At 47.6% G+C, this 17,413-nt stretch overlaps 1 protein-coding gene across 6 annotated transcripts in view; it reads right to left on the reverse strand.

Annotated features, from left to right (window-relative positions):
- The window catches only part of beta-Spec (spectrin beta chain), a 102,244-nt gene extending 85,179 nt beyond the window's left edge, over nucleotides 1-17,065 (reverse strand). For 2 of the 6 annotated variants that reach the window (XM_070122274.1, XM_070122260.1), the window contains exon 1: nucleotides 16,921-17,063. The gene's annotated coding sequence lies outside the window, so the exon portion shown is untranslated. Of the gene's footprint in view, nucleotides 1-16,920 lie in introns of all 6 variants that reach the window. The other 4 variants (XM_070122154.1, XM_070122143.1, XM_070122146.1 and 1 more) reach the window with 4 other exon arrangements.
- Between the last annotated feature and the right edge of the window lie 348 nt (nucleotides 17,066-17,413).

The following is a 17,413-nucleotide window of genomic DNA, read 5'->3' on the forward strand; positions in this document are numbered from 1 at the left end:
CTCTCTCCTCCCCATGGCCTTCCTCCCTATCACCCCCTTCTCGTCGACACTCCTTACTCCCCCCACCCCACCCCCACCCCGCGAGCGTCTCCTGAACAGGGCGCATCTTTACAACTCCGACATATCACCCTCCAACCACACAACCATAAACACGCCCACAACCAATTACCAGAAAGCCATCGGTCAAGCCTTTCGAGTGTCGGAGAAGGTGTTTCAACCCTTTGCCGGCCACTCGAACCGCCCCTTACACGCCCTACTACATCTCTCTCCTCTTCCCTTCCCTCCTTCGCCCTCTCCTCTCCATCCAGAGTGCACACCATTCAAGAATCAATCCCAGCCTTGGGTCATTCGGCAAAGCTGGTCCAACCCCCGATGACTCCAACCTCTAACGCCCTTAAATATCGCCAGGGCCGCAATTCTCCTTGGCTAGCGTCTTTGAATTCTAGATAGGCGCCATACGTCAGCGAGAAGACAATCATATAAATAAAGGAACTCCATGTCACCGGTATCTTTCCCGACGACACTCTTTCACATTTTCCCATCCCTCCCGGTACCCTCGGAACAGAGCAGCATGTGTCGACTCACTTTCATTTTCTCCTTTCCTATTTTATTCTGGATAACGTAACCAACACGCAAGCCACATTAACAATACTCGGTATATTGCTTCTGATCTCTCACGCTTCCTCGAAACCTTTCCAGCCTGCAAAGATCAACAGGGAGCCACTGGTTCGCTCACGCTGACTCACCGCCGCTCCTTCACACCAACACAACTTTTGTAACTTAATATTCGACAACGAAGCGATATTTCATTTTTTTCAACTTTTTCCTGTCACACCAGCGCTTTACACTCCTACGGTAAGATCATCGCGTCCGTCTCACAATACATGCGCTCTGGACTTTAAAAAAAGTTTATTATATCTAACGACCGATAATTACGCGCATCATTATCGCTCATTTGCTACTCACTTGCCATTACTGCCACGATGCACTGAGTCCGTCGCTCGGTGTCCCGACTCGAGCTTGTTGAGCGAGTGCACCGGCGGCCGCGACGACACTCCCTGGACCCGCACTCGCCCCGTACCTCACTTGAGCTGCCCACATTTCCTTGCCTCTCTCTTTTCTTTATTAATTCCTCTGTGCGTTTAAATATAGAATCTATGGCAATTACATTTCAAATATACATGTCTGTGTTACGTTCTCTATGGCTCATATTATGTACTTATTGTCGGTAAGCTCTTCATTTGCAGCATACCGTGTTTAAGTTTTCAGTATTCCCTTTTTCAATTATTTCACGCTTTTCCTCGCGACAGGGTTGACCTCTTCCCCACCTCCCTCCTCCTATCCCGTCTTCCTGTTCCCCTCCCGACCTTTCCGTCCCTATCCTATTTATACACATCTACGGTCCAGGTAGCACCGCATACTCCCTGCCCCCTTCTCCCAACACGCCCTTTTCTGTCACATGATCCCCCGCCCCCTCCCCACGCCCAACCATCGTAAGGCCGCTCGACCCCTACCCCCACCACCACCCACCCACACTCCCGGCGTCGTCACTCCTAACCAATGAGCGGGTGCGGGTGGCGGCGGCGGTGAGGTCATCACATACACAAGCTGATGTCACGACTACAAATACCCGGCCGCCCCCATCCTCCCGCCCGGTCCTGGAGTCCCGTAAGCACCCACTTACGATTCATCGCTCCCATCCAACACGGCACCGACGCACGCCCATTGCACCGCCCATGGGTCACAGCATTACCCGCTTCTAACTCTTAAAAGTTCGTAGCAATGCGAGGGGTGGCTGCACACCTTGCTTTCCGACGGCGAGCAATCGTCAAAGAGCCGTCGGCGAAGCGCTGGCTCTGGCGCTCTAACGGAAGCCCGAAAAGCATCTGCTTCCCTCCCTTCAGACGTCAGCTAAATATAGAACGTTTCTCCCCTTCGCCAGGGAGACGCCTCAACTATCAACGTTTTATCACGTTTCCACGAACGTTTCTAAGTCACAGGAACTATAGGAGTCATCCTGTCATCCATGTCATTATTTTACCATTAGTTTTAACCGTCCATTGCTTTACTGTGTTTCTCTCTTTCCCCTCTAACTACTTATGCCTGCGTATACCAGCTGTTGGAAACAGAATAAACTTGGACCATTTCCAAAGTGTTCACCCAATTCCCCTCGGCGTGTCTGCGCGTGCAAGCCATGCGCATAGTCCGCTTTCTGGATTGATTCAATGTTACTAAAACATGGCAAAACGGAAAAATATGCCGCCATCATATGCGATTTAAGAATAAACAATTTAAGCATGCATTAGTGGTTAGGACTGACTTAATTTGTAAAAATGTGGGCACAAGCACAGCAAACCTGCAAAAAAAAACACACACAAAATGTATGTATGTATGTATGTATGTATGTATGTATGTATGTATATATATATATATATATATATATATATATATATATATATATATATATATATATATACATATATGTATATACATATACATATATGTACATACATATACATATATGTATATATATATATATATATATATATATATATATATATATATATATATATGTATATATATGTATATATGTATATATGTATGTATGTATGTATGTGTATATATATATATATATATATATATATGTATGTATATATGTATATATGTATGTATGTATGTATGTATATATATATATATATATATATATATATATATATGTATATATGTATATATGATATATGTATATATGTATATATGATATATGTATATATGATATATGTATATATGATATATGTATATATGATATATGATATATGATATATGTATATGTATGTATATATATGTATATATGTATATGTATTTATATATATGTATATATATGTATATACATACATATATATATATATATATATATATATATATATATATATATATATACAGAGACAGATACAGAGAAACATTCACACATACATAGACGCACATGAACACACGCACGCGCACAATGCGTATTCATTCTATTCATAGAGTAAGGGATACCTGATTGAAACATACCAGCACCGACTGCATATCCACACCGTTGACAAAGCCAGCAAACCTCACCTGTGAAAAAAGAAAAAATATCAATTTATGATACTAACAGCGGGATTAGGACACGACTATCACGTGCATAACTAAAAGAAAGGTAAGGGGCCGAGGGCATTTAAAAAGCGACAAAGCAACACCCGAGTAACCCAAGCCGCGATGCAGTGGTTTTTCGGAGGGATGAGTCAATACTCGGCATTGAGAGGCACTGGCACTACTGGTGTGGCAGCGTATTGACTGACGGATCCTGTGACAAGCGCGTCTGGTCAGGTGAGAGTGTGACAACACAGGTGTGCGCGCCGCCGGTCCGGACGTCGGGCGCTCTACAGACAACGACAGGTCGCGCCAGTGACACCCTACACGACGCACCTTGATGAAGGGAAACCTCAAAGGCACGGCTTTAGGCGCTATTGGGGGGAGCATTATACCCAGAATGGGGCAACTGATGGATGGCCAAACAGTTTCCAGTGTCAAAAGGGTTTACTGCTTAGAATATGACCAAGCATCATATGTAAAGCGAGTTACTATTTAATATTGTTAATCTAAGTTAATCTAATGGCGTTTACGTAAGAATACAAACGCCTTGAGCAGCGTCAGCAATAACAAATCTAATAATTTTCAGAAGGCATTATTGATAAACTGCTGCTCAATCACGACAGCGCCCCGACATCCGTTCACCAGCCATAGGCTACACTAACCGACAGCACGTAGCCAAGATCTCCAGCCGCGAACAAGCTCCATTGCTCGACCAATGACGGCACAGGGCTGCAATAACAAGGAACGGCGCTGCACTCCCACAGACGTAGCAAGGGACATGAGCCAGCAGGACAGACAGCCTCTCCCATGACACGGTAATACAGCCTTCGTGACACCCGTGGGAAACAGCGGCCGGCAAGTCCAGATCGTGTGGCGGCCACCCTCACCTGGCCCGCCCGCGCGCCCGCACTCTGAGGCAAAGGGCGCTAGGGGGAGGAAATTCTTGGTTGAAAGGAAAGGTCCGTAGGGGGGGGGGTTGAAGAGAAAGAGGGGGTAGCAGGAGGAGAGAAATATGTTGAACCGGTATGGACGGTTGAGGTTGACAAGGAAAAAGGCAAAGGTACCGGAGGCCTGGCGTGGGGGGAGTGCAGCGCGGAGGCAGGAGTGAGACCGAGAAGCATTTCAAAAGGAGACGGAGGGACGGAGGCAGTAGCGACAACTGACATGCATTCTCAACGCAATACGGACCAACAAAAGATATGCTTATATAAAAAGTGTTGCCTCCCCCACATTAGACGGTTGCATGACAATCCACGTGGACCCTTCCGCTTCTGTACTTCCCTCTCACTTCGTTTCGCTAAAAAACTCAAAACACTTTTTCCAAACGCCATGAACTGCTTCTTCCCTTTGAAAAATACTCTACCAAGCCTCAATGGACAAACACGCAGCCAACAAGTTTTCCTTTCGTTGGCTTCAACAACCAGAAAAAGAGCAGCGCGCGCGAACAGGATTATGCACAAAAAGATGCTCTGTCTAAGAAGTAGCTTACTCATGCTCTCTCGTCCAAATTGCAGCGCAAGATACTCACACGGGTAGAATGACCACTCCTTAAGCTTACTACAGTGTGATACATAATAAAAAGATCATCTTTACTGCCTACTATACTTAAGAAAGTGTTATATGCCCGGTCACTAGAGCCGGCGTTAACTATACATAAGGTCAGCACATTTATTCAGCATTAGCAAAATCAAAAGGTCAACAGATGGGATTGACTGAGCCATTCTTTAAGGTCACGCTTAATCATATATCAAAACCAATGATGAACCCCGTGTCTATCAAAGACCATGATAGTAATTCTAAAAAAATCCTGTGAAACCTACTCCACTGCCAAAACAGTACGTTATCAAGTTCTAGTAATGTCAACAGTACTTTAAAGGTCGTGAACTACTGCGCTCTGCTAAGTCTACAAAGGTCAACGTTATCCACCAGAATACCAGAACTAAGAAACAAAATAAATCAATAAAAACATAAAGAGCGCAACAGAAATCCCTAAACGAAGCAGCGACAGATTTCCAATTTCGTTATCGTTAAAGAGCCAGCACCGCATCTCCGACGCAAGGTCAAGTGCAACAAGCGACGTCAAAACAAATCCAAACCCAGAAATTTAAACCTTAGCAATCGCTGACCTGCCGTCATCCAACAGGCCTTGCTACACCAACATCAGCCATTTCATTTTTTGCAAAAGGACAGAAGGAAGGAACATCAAGAAGGGCGACATCCCTGGCCGTAACCGAGCGCCGAGCCAACCTCAAGCTCAGTACTGGCGCTCAACACAGCGGCTTCACCATTATCGATTCCTGTTCCTCTCCCACTCTCGTGCTCCCCCCCCCCCCTCTTCCTCCCGCCCTCCCTCACAGCGACCACGTACCATCCGCCTCCACAGCCGAGATAACTACAGCATTTCGTGCAGATTTAATGGGTGACGGTCAAGTGACGTAACGATTTCCATGTTCTTCCACGCCGTGTCCGCCAAGCAACCCGCCGCCGCCGCCGCCGCCGCCTCCTCCTCCACTGGCCAGGACATAAGGGTGGGACTCAGAACTAGGCCAAGGTGCAGCTGTAGTTCAGCTTTAACATGCGACGTTTGAACTTGCCAGTGACACATTATCCGCCACGTAAGCAGAAAATAAATTATATCCAACCTATAGTTTCAATAAAAAATAACTATAATATAAATAAATTCGTTTTGATCATCTTGAGTTGATGATAACTTACGCGAGCAGGGTCAGCGCCCCCGATCACGAAGTAAACAAGATACTGCGGCTTCCGGCCTATGCGGGTCGATTTCGAGGGCCATAGACGAACAGAAAAGATACCGGAAGCTCCATATGCGTTGGCTTATCCTTCAGCGAAGCAGAAAGTAGCCTAGCAGGGAACTAAATCGAATGGATTTCGAAAACCTCTAACTGTCATTCGGTACTCTGAATGCTTTTGAACATGAAACGAGCCAAACTAGCGAGAAAATCTCCCATCTCGCCAGGTGTCACTCTGGAGACCGGAGTTTCTGTGCTAGCGAGAAATAGTGAATGAATAATACATGGCTCCGGCCAGGGCGTCCGCGTCCGTTCTGCAGATAACGAATTCATCATACGTATCTCTAACTTTCTCTGTGGGCCATAGGCATGGAATCGCTTGGTTATTACACAAACAGCTGTCTCTGCGAAATTCGCCGACGATTTATGGGGCGGCCTGGCAATGTCAGGCAGTGCTTCCACCTGGCCGCTTGCTTTCGGCACGTCGAACCAACGCGTGATATTGCCGCCAAGCTATATCGACCTCTAGCAAGACACTAAACGTAACAAAATAAAACGAAGAAATCGCACAAATCATCCGCGACACTAATAACATGCGCATTCCAAAGTACCGCTAAACTCCACACGAACTGGCAACCGCGTGGGGTCAGGGGAGGAAAACAAGCCTCGTCCTCATCCCTCCCTCTTGGCCTCTGACCTTCACCAGCCGGGTTTCCATCCCCGTGCCCTCACCTTATACACCGATCGCCATCTTGGTCTCGTCACGGCCGCTATTTGCTTTTGCTCGAACGTTTTTTAAGGACACAGGGTTTTAGACAGCTTTAAAGAGCCTCGGTTCCACCAGATGCGTTTCTCGCACCTTGTCCACATATTCACCTAGCTAGCCTCACACCGCTCCTGCCACACCCTGCTACTTCATAATCTGCCTCTGTCTTGGTCTCCCTCCGTGTCTATCCGTCTGACTGTGTCTTCCTGCCAAGACCACTAGCTTCAGAGCCCGCGCAGCCAAACAGAGACCGAGATTATCAGAGAGATAAATATGGAGAGCCACACACACATACATACACATGCACGAACATACACACATACACTCACTTACTCACTGTCAGTCAGTCAGTCAGTCAGTCAGTCAGTGTCAGTCAGTCAGTGTCAGTCAGTCAGTCAGTGTCAGTCAGTCAGTCAGTGTCAGTCAGTGTCAGTCAGTCAGTCAGTCAGTCAGTCAGTCAGTCAGTCACACACACACACACACACACACACACACACACACACACACACACACACACACACACACACACACACACACACACACACACACACACACACACACCTCAGCCTCCATATTCAAATGTATCCCTTTGCATTATTATTACCTCCAAAGACTTTCAAATTCATTCCCAATCCCTCCTAATCGTTGTTATACTTGCTTCCAACCCACTCCCGGTAATTCTGTATCCTTGAATCTGTGTAAACCAGGCGTTCTCTCGCTAAACAAAAGCAATTTTGGTGGACATCAATAACCAAATTATATCACAATCATTTACAGATAATTACAAAGAAAATGAGAATCATGCCCGATAAAATAAAACAAAATAAGTTAGACTGAATACCCTGTGGCCTTGCAGTCTACGTGGAACCGGTGCAAATTGTGCAATATACATATCCAGGGTAAGGGTGTGAGGGTGGGGTGCAATAGAAAGAGGAGAGGAGGGGGGCCCATGATTGCGTAACGAAGGCCCGGCATACCACACGACGTGGCGTGCTGGCCGGTCGCGCCTGGGGGAGAAAAGAAAGGGGTGAGCTGGGAAAGGAAGAGAGGCAAGCGGGGACCTTCCTCGCTTGCCCCTCTTCCTTTCCTGGGGAGAAAGCAAGGGAGGGGAGGAGAGAGGAAAGGCAGGGGAGAGAAAGCAATGGAGGGTAGGGGAGAAAGTAAGGGAGGGGAGATGAAGGGCAGGAGAGAAAGCAAGGGAGGGGAGGAGAGAGGAAGGGCAGGGGAGAGAAAGCAAGGAAGGGACAGTCACACGTAAGTAAGGAAGAAGGGCAGAGGTGTTCGGGGGGTGGCGGAGAAGGTGGGGTGAAGTAGGGGAGGTGGGTAGGGTTATACCCGCTTGGAGTAGGTCGGTAAGCTGAGGATGGAACATGAGGCTATTTTGGGCATGCGTCTCGCACAGCGAATCCGGACCAGGCATCAAGCTAAAGGAGGCGCTTCCGTGCGGAGGCTCTGCCCGACACGCAGCATCAACGCCATCGAAAAGTGCGACACTTTGATCATACATTGCGTCAATGGAAAAAGGCGCTCTTACTGAGGAGGAGGGTAAGGCGCTCGCAGGCCCAGGGAATGCGAAGAATGCCGCGAGCACGTGACACTGCGGGTATCTACCTCACCTACGCCCAGCGAGGAGGGAGGGTAGGGCTGGGAAAGGAAGCAAGGGGAGGGTAACAGGGAAATGGATCAGTTACAGGCGGTATGTGACCCGAAAGAGAAGAAAGAAAAGAAGGGGGGCACACAGATGGATAAATAAACCAGTTCAATAATCAAAGATAAGAATAGAAAAAAAACAGTGTGCGAGTGAAACAAAGGAAAAATAAAGGAAACAAGAAAGAGACCGATAAAAAAACTAACGAAGCTCAAGAGCCAATCAAACTGACAACAAACAAAAGCAACCCACCAACGCAAACATCAAAATATGAAGACATTAGGCTAGCTCTCTCTAGACCTCCAACCTCCTCCCAACTGCCAGCAAATTCTAAAAATATCCTACCATGGACGTCACATCCCCTCCCCTCCCCCAACCAGAACTCCACCCCCTCCGCAAGCCCATCCCGGAAGCGTGGGTATTCCCCAGGGTAGTCTTGTCATTCTGCATATGAAGCCAATCTAATTACCCCACTAATTATCCCCCATTAAACTGATGATCAATGAACTGGGCAAAGTGGACGTTGGATCAATAAAATAAAAGTGACACATCCGGAATTTACTCAAGAGAGGGATGGGACGGAAGGAAGGAAGAAGGGAGAGGGAGGGAGGGAGGGGGAGAGGGAGGGAGAAGGAAGGAAGGGTAGGTGGGAGGGTGGGAGGGAGAGAGGGAGGGAGGGAGGGAGGGAGGGAGGGAGGGAGGGAGAGAGCGAGAGAGAGAGAGCGAGAGAGAGAGAGCGAGAGCGAGAGCGAGAGCGAGAGCGAGAGAGAGAGAGCGAGAGAGAGCGAGAGAGAGCGAGAGAGAGCGAGAGCATGAGAACGTATTCTCTCAGCCTTCCAAGCAATACTGAAACCAGACATCCCTTGCGGCCCGACCCCGCCCATAAAGCACCCGGGCGAACAGCAGCGCCAGCACAAACAACTTAACTGGGAACGTTATCAGTCAAGGAATCAACGAATGCATTGTGATATTCCCTTCGTATCTTATCGGACGATATCCTATCTGCAACTTCAACACACTCGCTCGCTTCACCCCCTTCCTGCTTGCTTTTCACCCGCTTATTTTTGGTCGCTGCGAGTGACGTCACGCTTCACAAAACAGGGGGAAACATTAAATCAAAAGGCTGCGTAAGTTATCTAACTTCTTGTAAACTGCCATCTCCACGGATCCCTCTACAGTGATTGATGGAATCTTCGTGCAAGTTCCTTGATAATTCGACTGCGTTTTTCATTATCTACAAACATTTAATCAGGGTTGGCTGATAAAGTAGCGCGGGGAAGATATGTCACAAAATATCACGATAATTCTGCTAAAAAATAAAGGCTTTACGACTGGTGTTCCGAGTGACATGCGAACACCTTTTCGATAGATGATAGACCGTCGTCAAAGAAACGAACATGACATAACAAACGGCATTTCACAGCAAAGCTAATTCTGAAATAAACTTTGCAAGAATTGTTTTCCTCTTGCACAAATTCCCCAGAGAGCTGCGCACCACATGACCCGAGCGAACGTCAGTACATTACCGAGTGATGAACCTTCAGCCGGAGGAAGTTTTAATTGATTTTCTGTCGCTAACATAATTTAACTACAATAGGTCAGTCACCAATGGGCAGAGGAACGGGAGGAATAAAGCGAGAGGTGCGAGGAGGAGAGGACAGGGTAAGGAAGCGAAAGTCAATTCTGACACAATGACTTCGATGAGTCGGTGTCATTAATGATGATGCTGGTTGTAACGATGACGAGACAACGGCGATGAAGCTTGAAAATTCACTGTTTTGTGTTACAAGGATGACAACAATGACGACTTTGTCATCAGATCAAGACTGACAAAGTCAATTGATATTGACGACATGCCAATAAAATTCCACCACGAGCGAGTCTGAAGGTATTTTACGGACGCGAGCGCGGCGGACAAGGAATGTTCAAACGAGGAAGGCCCAGCGTCCAATTGGTTTAGCATGCGTCATCCAGCGCGGCAGAAGAAAGCCGCTAGACACGCGTCTCGCCCTTAGCTTATGAATGAAAGGGCGGATCCTCGTGGCCCTCGGGTGTGTCCCCTGCCATCAATGTGCGCCCCGCACACTACTCAACTCCGTGCATCGCATTTAGTGTAAGCGTAAGCTGCTTGTAGGTAATATACAAGTCACATTTGCAATACAAGCTACGCGTAGGCCTAGATACTAGGAGGCATTGTACATGGTCGCTCGATGGGGACCATAAAACAGAAGGGTATAGCTCAGCACGCACACGCACACACGGGCCCGTGCACGCGAGTAAACCAACTTTCACTTTCTCGTATCCCCTCAGCCAGCGCTCGGAGACTTGTCTCCGGCAGACTTAGGCTCCGGCACAGCGCATCCACGCTCCCTAGGGCCTAAGCCCCATAATCAGCATTGCTGATAACATTCGAGGGTCCCTGGCAGAAAGTGGTTCCCCTGACGACCCCTACATACTCCCCTCCAGCCAGCACAACGACGGCCGCACGTGAGGAACCACCTTGCCGGTCAGTCACCCGTGGAGCCACAGCCCCGCGGAGAAAAAACTTGCCTCACTGCACCAACCCCGTCCCCGCCCCTTACTTCCCCACCCCCTGCCTTCATCACAAGCCGGCCGGCCGGCCGGCCTACTTATTAAATATTATTTAATGAGAATAAAATGTCACGTTGTTTTTAACATCATTAATGCATTAAAAAAATCATTCAATCACGTACACGTGGAATGTCTATTCGCACCGTCTTGCAACATCTGACAAAGCCTGCAGTCCCCTAGCTCCGCCCCTCCGAGCAACAGGGCGGGAAGTGCAAGACAAACACTACGATCAATGGAGGCACCGCTGATAACGCACACGCTCGGGTTCTTGGGCCACGATAAGAGCACAAGACAAAGCTAATCCTTGGGCCTTTAACATGAGGGAGACCATCGCAATCACTCACTCGGTAGAAATATTACCGGCTGCCCGCTCCGAAAATCCAGCCAGTGTTCGGCCCATCAATTGCCATGTAAGGAAAAAGGGCAATTAATAAGCCAGAGACAGGGGGAGGGAGAGAGGGAGAGAGAGAAGGAGGGAGGGAGAGAGAGAAGGAGGGAGGGAGAGAGAGAAGGAGGGAGGGAGGGAGAGAGGGAGAGAGGGAGGGAGTGAGAAAGGTAGAGGGAGAGAGAGAGAGAGAGAGAGAGAGAGAGAGAGAGAGAGAGAGAGAGAGAGAGAGAGAGAGAGAGAGAGAGAGAGAGAGAGAGAGAGAGAGAGAGAGAGAGAGAGAGGGAGAGGAGAGGGAGGGAGAGGGAGGGAGAGGGAGGAGAGGGAGGAGGGAGGGAGGGAAGGAGGGAGGGAGGGAGAGAGGGAGGGAGAGAGGGAGGGAGAGAGAAGGAGAGAGAGAGAGAGAGAGAGGAGAGAGAGAGAGAGAGAGAGAAGAGAGAGAGAGAGAGAGAGAGAGAGAGAGAGAGAGAGAGAGAGAGAGAGAGAGAGAGAGAGCATGAAATTGCCCCCCAAATGAAAAAAAAAAACTGCCCTCCATTTTTTTTTTTATTTCATGAATAAGACGGGTAACTGACATATTAGAATAAACCAACACGTAAGGCGACCACAACTAAGGTGAAGGGTGACGAGGGAACGAAAATGGTAACCATGCAAGGCTGGCAGGTACAAGTGTGTCCTCTCTCTCTCTCTCTCTCTCTCTCTCTCTCTCTCTATCTCTCTCTCTCTCTCTCTCTCTCTCTCTCTCTCTCTCTCTCTCTCTCTCTCTCTCTGCCTGTCTGTCTGCCTCTCTCTCTCTCTAACACACAGACACACTCACACTCACTCTTTCTCACGCACACGCACACACACACCCTTACTCACGGTCTGGGTGAGCGTATCCGGTAATTTGTACATCCGGTCGCCGTCCTGAGTTTCGGGGCGTCGCCGGCGCTCACTGAGTACGGCACATGCAGCAGACGGGGGAAAGTTGGGAGAAAAGGGAAGAGGGAAATACGAAGGCAAGAGAAAATAAAAATAGTGGGAACCTGGAGGAACAGAACACACTTTCGGCTTTATGCAAGGATAGGCCACATAATGGTACATCTAAAATATTTCGGCTATTTTATTTTTACTTACGTTATCGTTTTAAACGAATGCTCCGGTATTCCGTAATAAAATAACAGCCAGTCTTCATTTCTGAACACATGTGCAAAAAGCCATAAAAAATATCTAGAAAATGTCATATTCTCGCTGTCCGTTTAAAAAGCCCGAGGCTAATACTCGGTTCTGTTGCGCTCGGACACAGCACTTCGCCCACCGCCGTCTGCAGGGTCATGATAGTGCAGTTTGAGTTTAACGAAACATGTCGCAGGACGTCTCCGCGGAACCTCATGCCCAGACACCTGCTTCTCAGCAAGTTTGTAGGCCGCGTACCTGCAGCCTTCCTTGGCGTCCGCATACCGGGCGAGTGACCACCTGTGTCCCTTGTGAGTCACGCGAGTAAACGAGAGCGAATCAAACCGCATGCCCCTTCTACGAGCCACCCAAGCCGGAGCCAGGGGAGGCGAACCCGTGCCTGCAGAGGCGGTTCGAGCAGGTCGCACCGTTATTACCGGCAGGAGTGTCAGAGGTCGCAGGTTGAGCTAGCACACGCCCGCGCGAGGAAGCCCTCCCTCCCTGCACACCCGCCATGCACCTTGCAGCTTTTCAACTCCGTAACACACACGCGGGACATAGGGAGTGTGTGCATCTTTCCTGGCGTGATGATAAGACAGGGAACCAGCATATTCTAACGAACATTGTGCCAATTTGCATCTACAAGCCATCAAATACTTGAAGTGGAGGGAGGGTGAGGGACCGAGAGAGGAGAGCAAGAGGGAGGAACGAGAATAGGAGACAGGTAGAAAGAAGAGAGGGGGAGAAACATGACATGGCATTCATTTCATGACTCTGGTCTTCCTTCAAAGTCAACACCATCATATCTGGAGAGATTCTGTTTGAAGACCGTTACTCACGTACAGTGCATTCGCATGTAAACATGTAAGGGAGAAGTTATTACACAACAGAATACATTATGGGCATCTCTACCCAAAGCATGGTGCAAAGTAAAGAAAAATGGATATAAAACAACTAACAAATGCATACGCATAAAGAACCATATCATACACGCACACCCATTCGCATGAACACACACACACACACACACACACACACACACACACACACACACACACACACACACACACACACACACACACACACACACGTGTTTAAATTACATATGTATGAATATATATCTGAGTATACATACACACATATATAGACTATATTTAACATTAACACAAGCACATTCGCATGTTTTTCGAACGACCGTCGGCACATGTGTTTGAAGCGCGGAGCACACATGTGGGCGAGCACTTACTCCGAGGGGGGGAGGTGGCATGGGTGGAGGGGTGTACTACAGACGGCACAACTACAGCGTCGCACCACGCCCATCCTCCTTCTAATCTTAGCTCGCACCTACCATTGAACCATCCCCGTGCCAGCCTCCCCTACCGAAATGCCATCGTCTACACCTTTCCCTCGCCTGTTTCCTTATTCTCTCTTGCTTCAATCAGTCTTTCTTGCTTTCATACTCCAGGCCAAGAATTACGCACGCGCACACGCACGTGTATGCACGAACTCACACACAGACACACATGTACAGAAGAAAGCCCTCCATGGAAGGAAACTAACCTGGCCTATTTCCACCCAAGGGTCTGGTCTTTCTAAAGAATGCATTGAGTGACAAAAGAACACTACACGTATTCCTTCCATTACAAAACGAAAAACAAGCATCCTGTAAAATACACAACCTGGCAACAAGTGCGGCTGCAAGAGCACACTGGTTGACGGCCTGGTTTGGCCGAGGCACCAGACAGGGTGGGGTCTGGGGGCAACGACAGTGCCACTGCCAAAAATCGCGCCCCAGTCCCGTTTTCAAAAGAAGCAAAATAATGTGAAGCGTCCTTAAATCGATTACATCGGAACAGTGCATTCACCTGCAGGTGATGCACACGCACATGACAATGCACAAACACCCGGCTAGGTTGTACAAAAAAAATAAGTTAATAAAAAACGGTGCATGTACACACCCCAATACCTCCCTCCCTCCCTCCCTCCCTCCCTCCCCCCTCTCTCTCTCTCTCTCTCTCTCTCTCTCTCTCTCTCTCTCTCTCTCTCTCTCTCTCTCTCTCTCTCTGTGTGTGTGTGTGTGTGTGTGTGTGTGAGGGGGGGGGGTGACCTCTTGGTGACGGAACATGCAAAGAGTGATCCTTGCGAAACCCTCAAGGCCCAGGGCTACGTAACCCACTTGTGCCGTATTTATAGCAAGAAACGAAACACGCGTGACCCCTTCTCATGATCTTTACAGAATCGCAAGGTTCGACGACGGGCAAGTCCTATGAATACAGTGACTGTAGACTTCTCAGTGCTGGCGTCGTGTAGAAGTACTTTAATGGTAAGAAAAGTACGTTAGTACGTTTGGATGCATTATTTGAGTCCTAAACAGCACTTGGTAGGTCTTGTATGTTGGCTGACTAGGTCTGGTGTGAATATGTACCCAACTAATGACTCTGGGCTCTAAAGGCTCTCAAAGAGTATGCTCAACACCGTGGCAGCCAGATGTAAAACAGACATACGTTATCAACTTACATTTCAGCCTAAGCTCTCTGTCGTCGTAGGGGAGAACCTGGTCTCATTTAGTTAACGGATAGATGAAAAATTGATACCAAAAAAACGGTCAAAGAGAAAATATCTCTAATTTTCTTTCCTCCTCCCTCGTACAAGGGCGAGTGTAGGTTCGTGGGCGAGTATATGAGTGTGTATGTGAGTGAGTGTGTGTGTGGGTGGAGGGGAGGGACAAACCCAATACCCAATCTTCACTTGTACCCTAAAATTGGATAAATTGTGAGACCTCAAGGCCTTCACTCTTAAAGCTGGCACCGGCTCGAGGTCCCCCAAAGCAACTCTTCCTGTCCTATGTCAACAGTCTGCCGAGGAAAAAAATGCTTCCAAGGGGAAAAGAGAACGACCTTGACAGTGTAGACGGTGCAGTGCCACGCGTTCTCTCCAAGCCCCGGGGGTTCCTGGAGGTTAACGCCCATGGCAAGTGAACAGAGACAACTACACACAAACTGAGACCCGGCTGTGTGGAACGGGGCCAAATCTGGCGTGGCACTTGAGAGCAGACGGTCTTCTCAAACACATCCGTCGCCTTATAAAAATTAGGGAGTCTCCCCTCTTGATTAAGTCGATTTCTCTGAAAACGCATGCAAGAAAAAGGACGGTTAATCTACCCAAGAACAAGACCAATTACTCCTTTAATCTAGCAAGCACGCATATACACATACACGTATGTACAAGTACACCCGAAAGAGTACACACATGCAAGCACGCACACACGCAAAAGCACAAGTATATGTACAAGTACACCCGAAAGTGTACACACATGCAAGCACGCACACACGCAAAAGCACAAGTATATGTACAAGTATTAATACACACCTACACACACACAGACGCACACAGACGCACACACACACACACACACACACACACACACACACACACACACACACACACACACACACACACACACGCACACGCACACGCACACGCACACGCACACGCACACGCACACGCACACGCACACGCGCACACACTTCTCGAACTACCACACCTTCCCCCATCCCTCAGAGAGGCGGGTCCCGCACAAACCCTACAGAGTCTCCCTCCCCACCCCAGATCCTCTTAACATTCCCCAGTGGGTCAGGCACACCGCATGCCAATCACCCGTATGGTTCATGCCAATCGTTCCTGCTCCCTTGGTGCGGGTGACACGTCGATATTTCAGGTTGATATGACAGCACAAGCAGAATATTTTCCTAAAAAATCAATATTTAAAGAGTTTCGAGCCGTACTTTCGAGGTTGACAGGCTATGTTGTATTCTCATGATAATAAGAGACCATTGTCATGACTTTTAAAGCTAGCGGCACATCATACTGCCCTCAATATCCCTTACCTTATCTTATCGAACCTCTAATCACCTTACCTTGATATCAACATTCATCTCATCCAAATCGTGGAGCTAAAACAAACAAGTCAGCGACACCGCACCTCCGCATCGTGTCAAAATTCCATAGTAATTACGGGCTTTAACACTGGTTAGGTTTCGAAGCGTGGTAGGCCTATGCATTCATACTATAGGGGTCGCACAAACCTTTATTTTTATCCAAATCTCTACAGACTGGGTGTTTATGCAATATTCATTCATTTCAAAACGACCAATAACGATCATCGGATATTCGCCCGAGTATTACTGTACTTTTGAATTTACGCTATGGTCAGTAACTATATAAATTTCCTTCAATATGTAAAATAAACAAGCCAAGCAAAGTAAATATATAAGTGGACAAGAATCCAATACATAAAGTACATGCATAATCTTAATTACCTAATCAAAAACGGAATATTTTCCCGTATAAACAACTGTGTGCGAGCAGAGGAAGCCGAAAGAGGAGAGAAGAGGAGAGAGAGAGAGGGGAGAGGGAGTGTCACCTCAATCTCACCGGTACCAAAACCCATTTCCTCCTCCTTATCAGCTCTAAACTTATCAACTTATCTCATCTTAAGACTCACCTTATGGTCCGGGATAAATCCAAGGCAAATACCGACCAATGACAGTCAATGCTTACGAGTGCAGCGACATAAAACTCACACAATTCCCACCACAACGTTCTCGCGACACTGGCTCAAGGGAAGCTACTCCACTCGCGTATTGGGATGGGCGGACAACAAGGAACACAAACTAGTTCCTTTTTATAAATCAATAATACTTTGTTTGTCTTCCATAACAGCCTTTCTTTGATAAACATTTGATTTTTTTAAATAATAAGGAGATGAAATGAATTGTTTCTCAATTAGCTGAACCTTTTTGGCAATTTTTGGTTAAATTGGTATTCCTCCACGCCTTGCGGTGGTGCCGCGTTTACGAAAATAATGCAGCAGACGATTCAAATGTTAGAATTGAAGGGGTTGGAATCATCAAAACTTTTTGACGACAAGGTGTTACTGGACAAAATGATGGTGCTATAATACATCTGTATTCATAAGTAAAGACCGTAGTCGCATA

Source organism: Penaeus vannamei, chromosome 1, assembly GCF_042767895.1.
Source record: "Penaeus vannamei isolate JL-2024 chromosome 1, ASM4276789v1, whole genome shotgun sequence".
In the NCBI taxonomy this organism is placed as follows: Eukaryota; Metazoa; Arthropoda; class Malacostraca; order Decapoda; family Penaeidae; genus Penaeus; species Penaeus vannamei.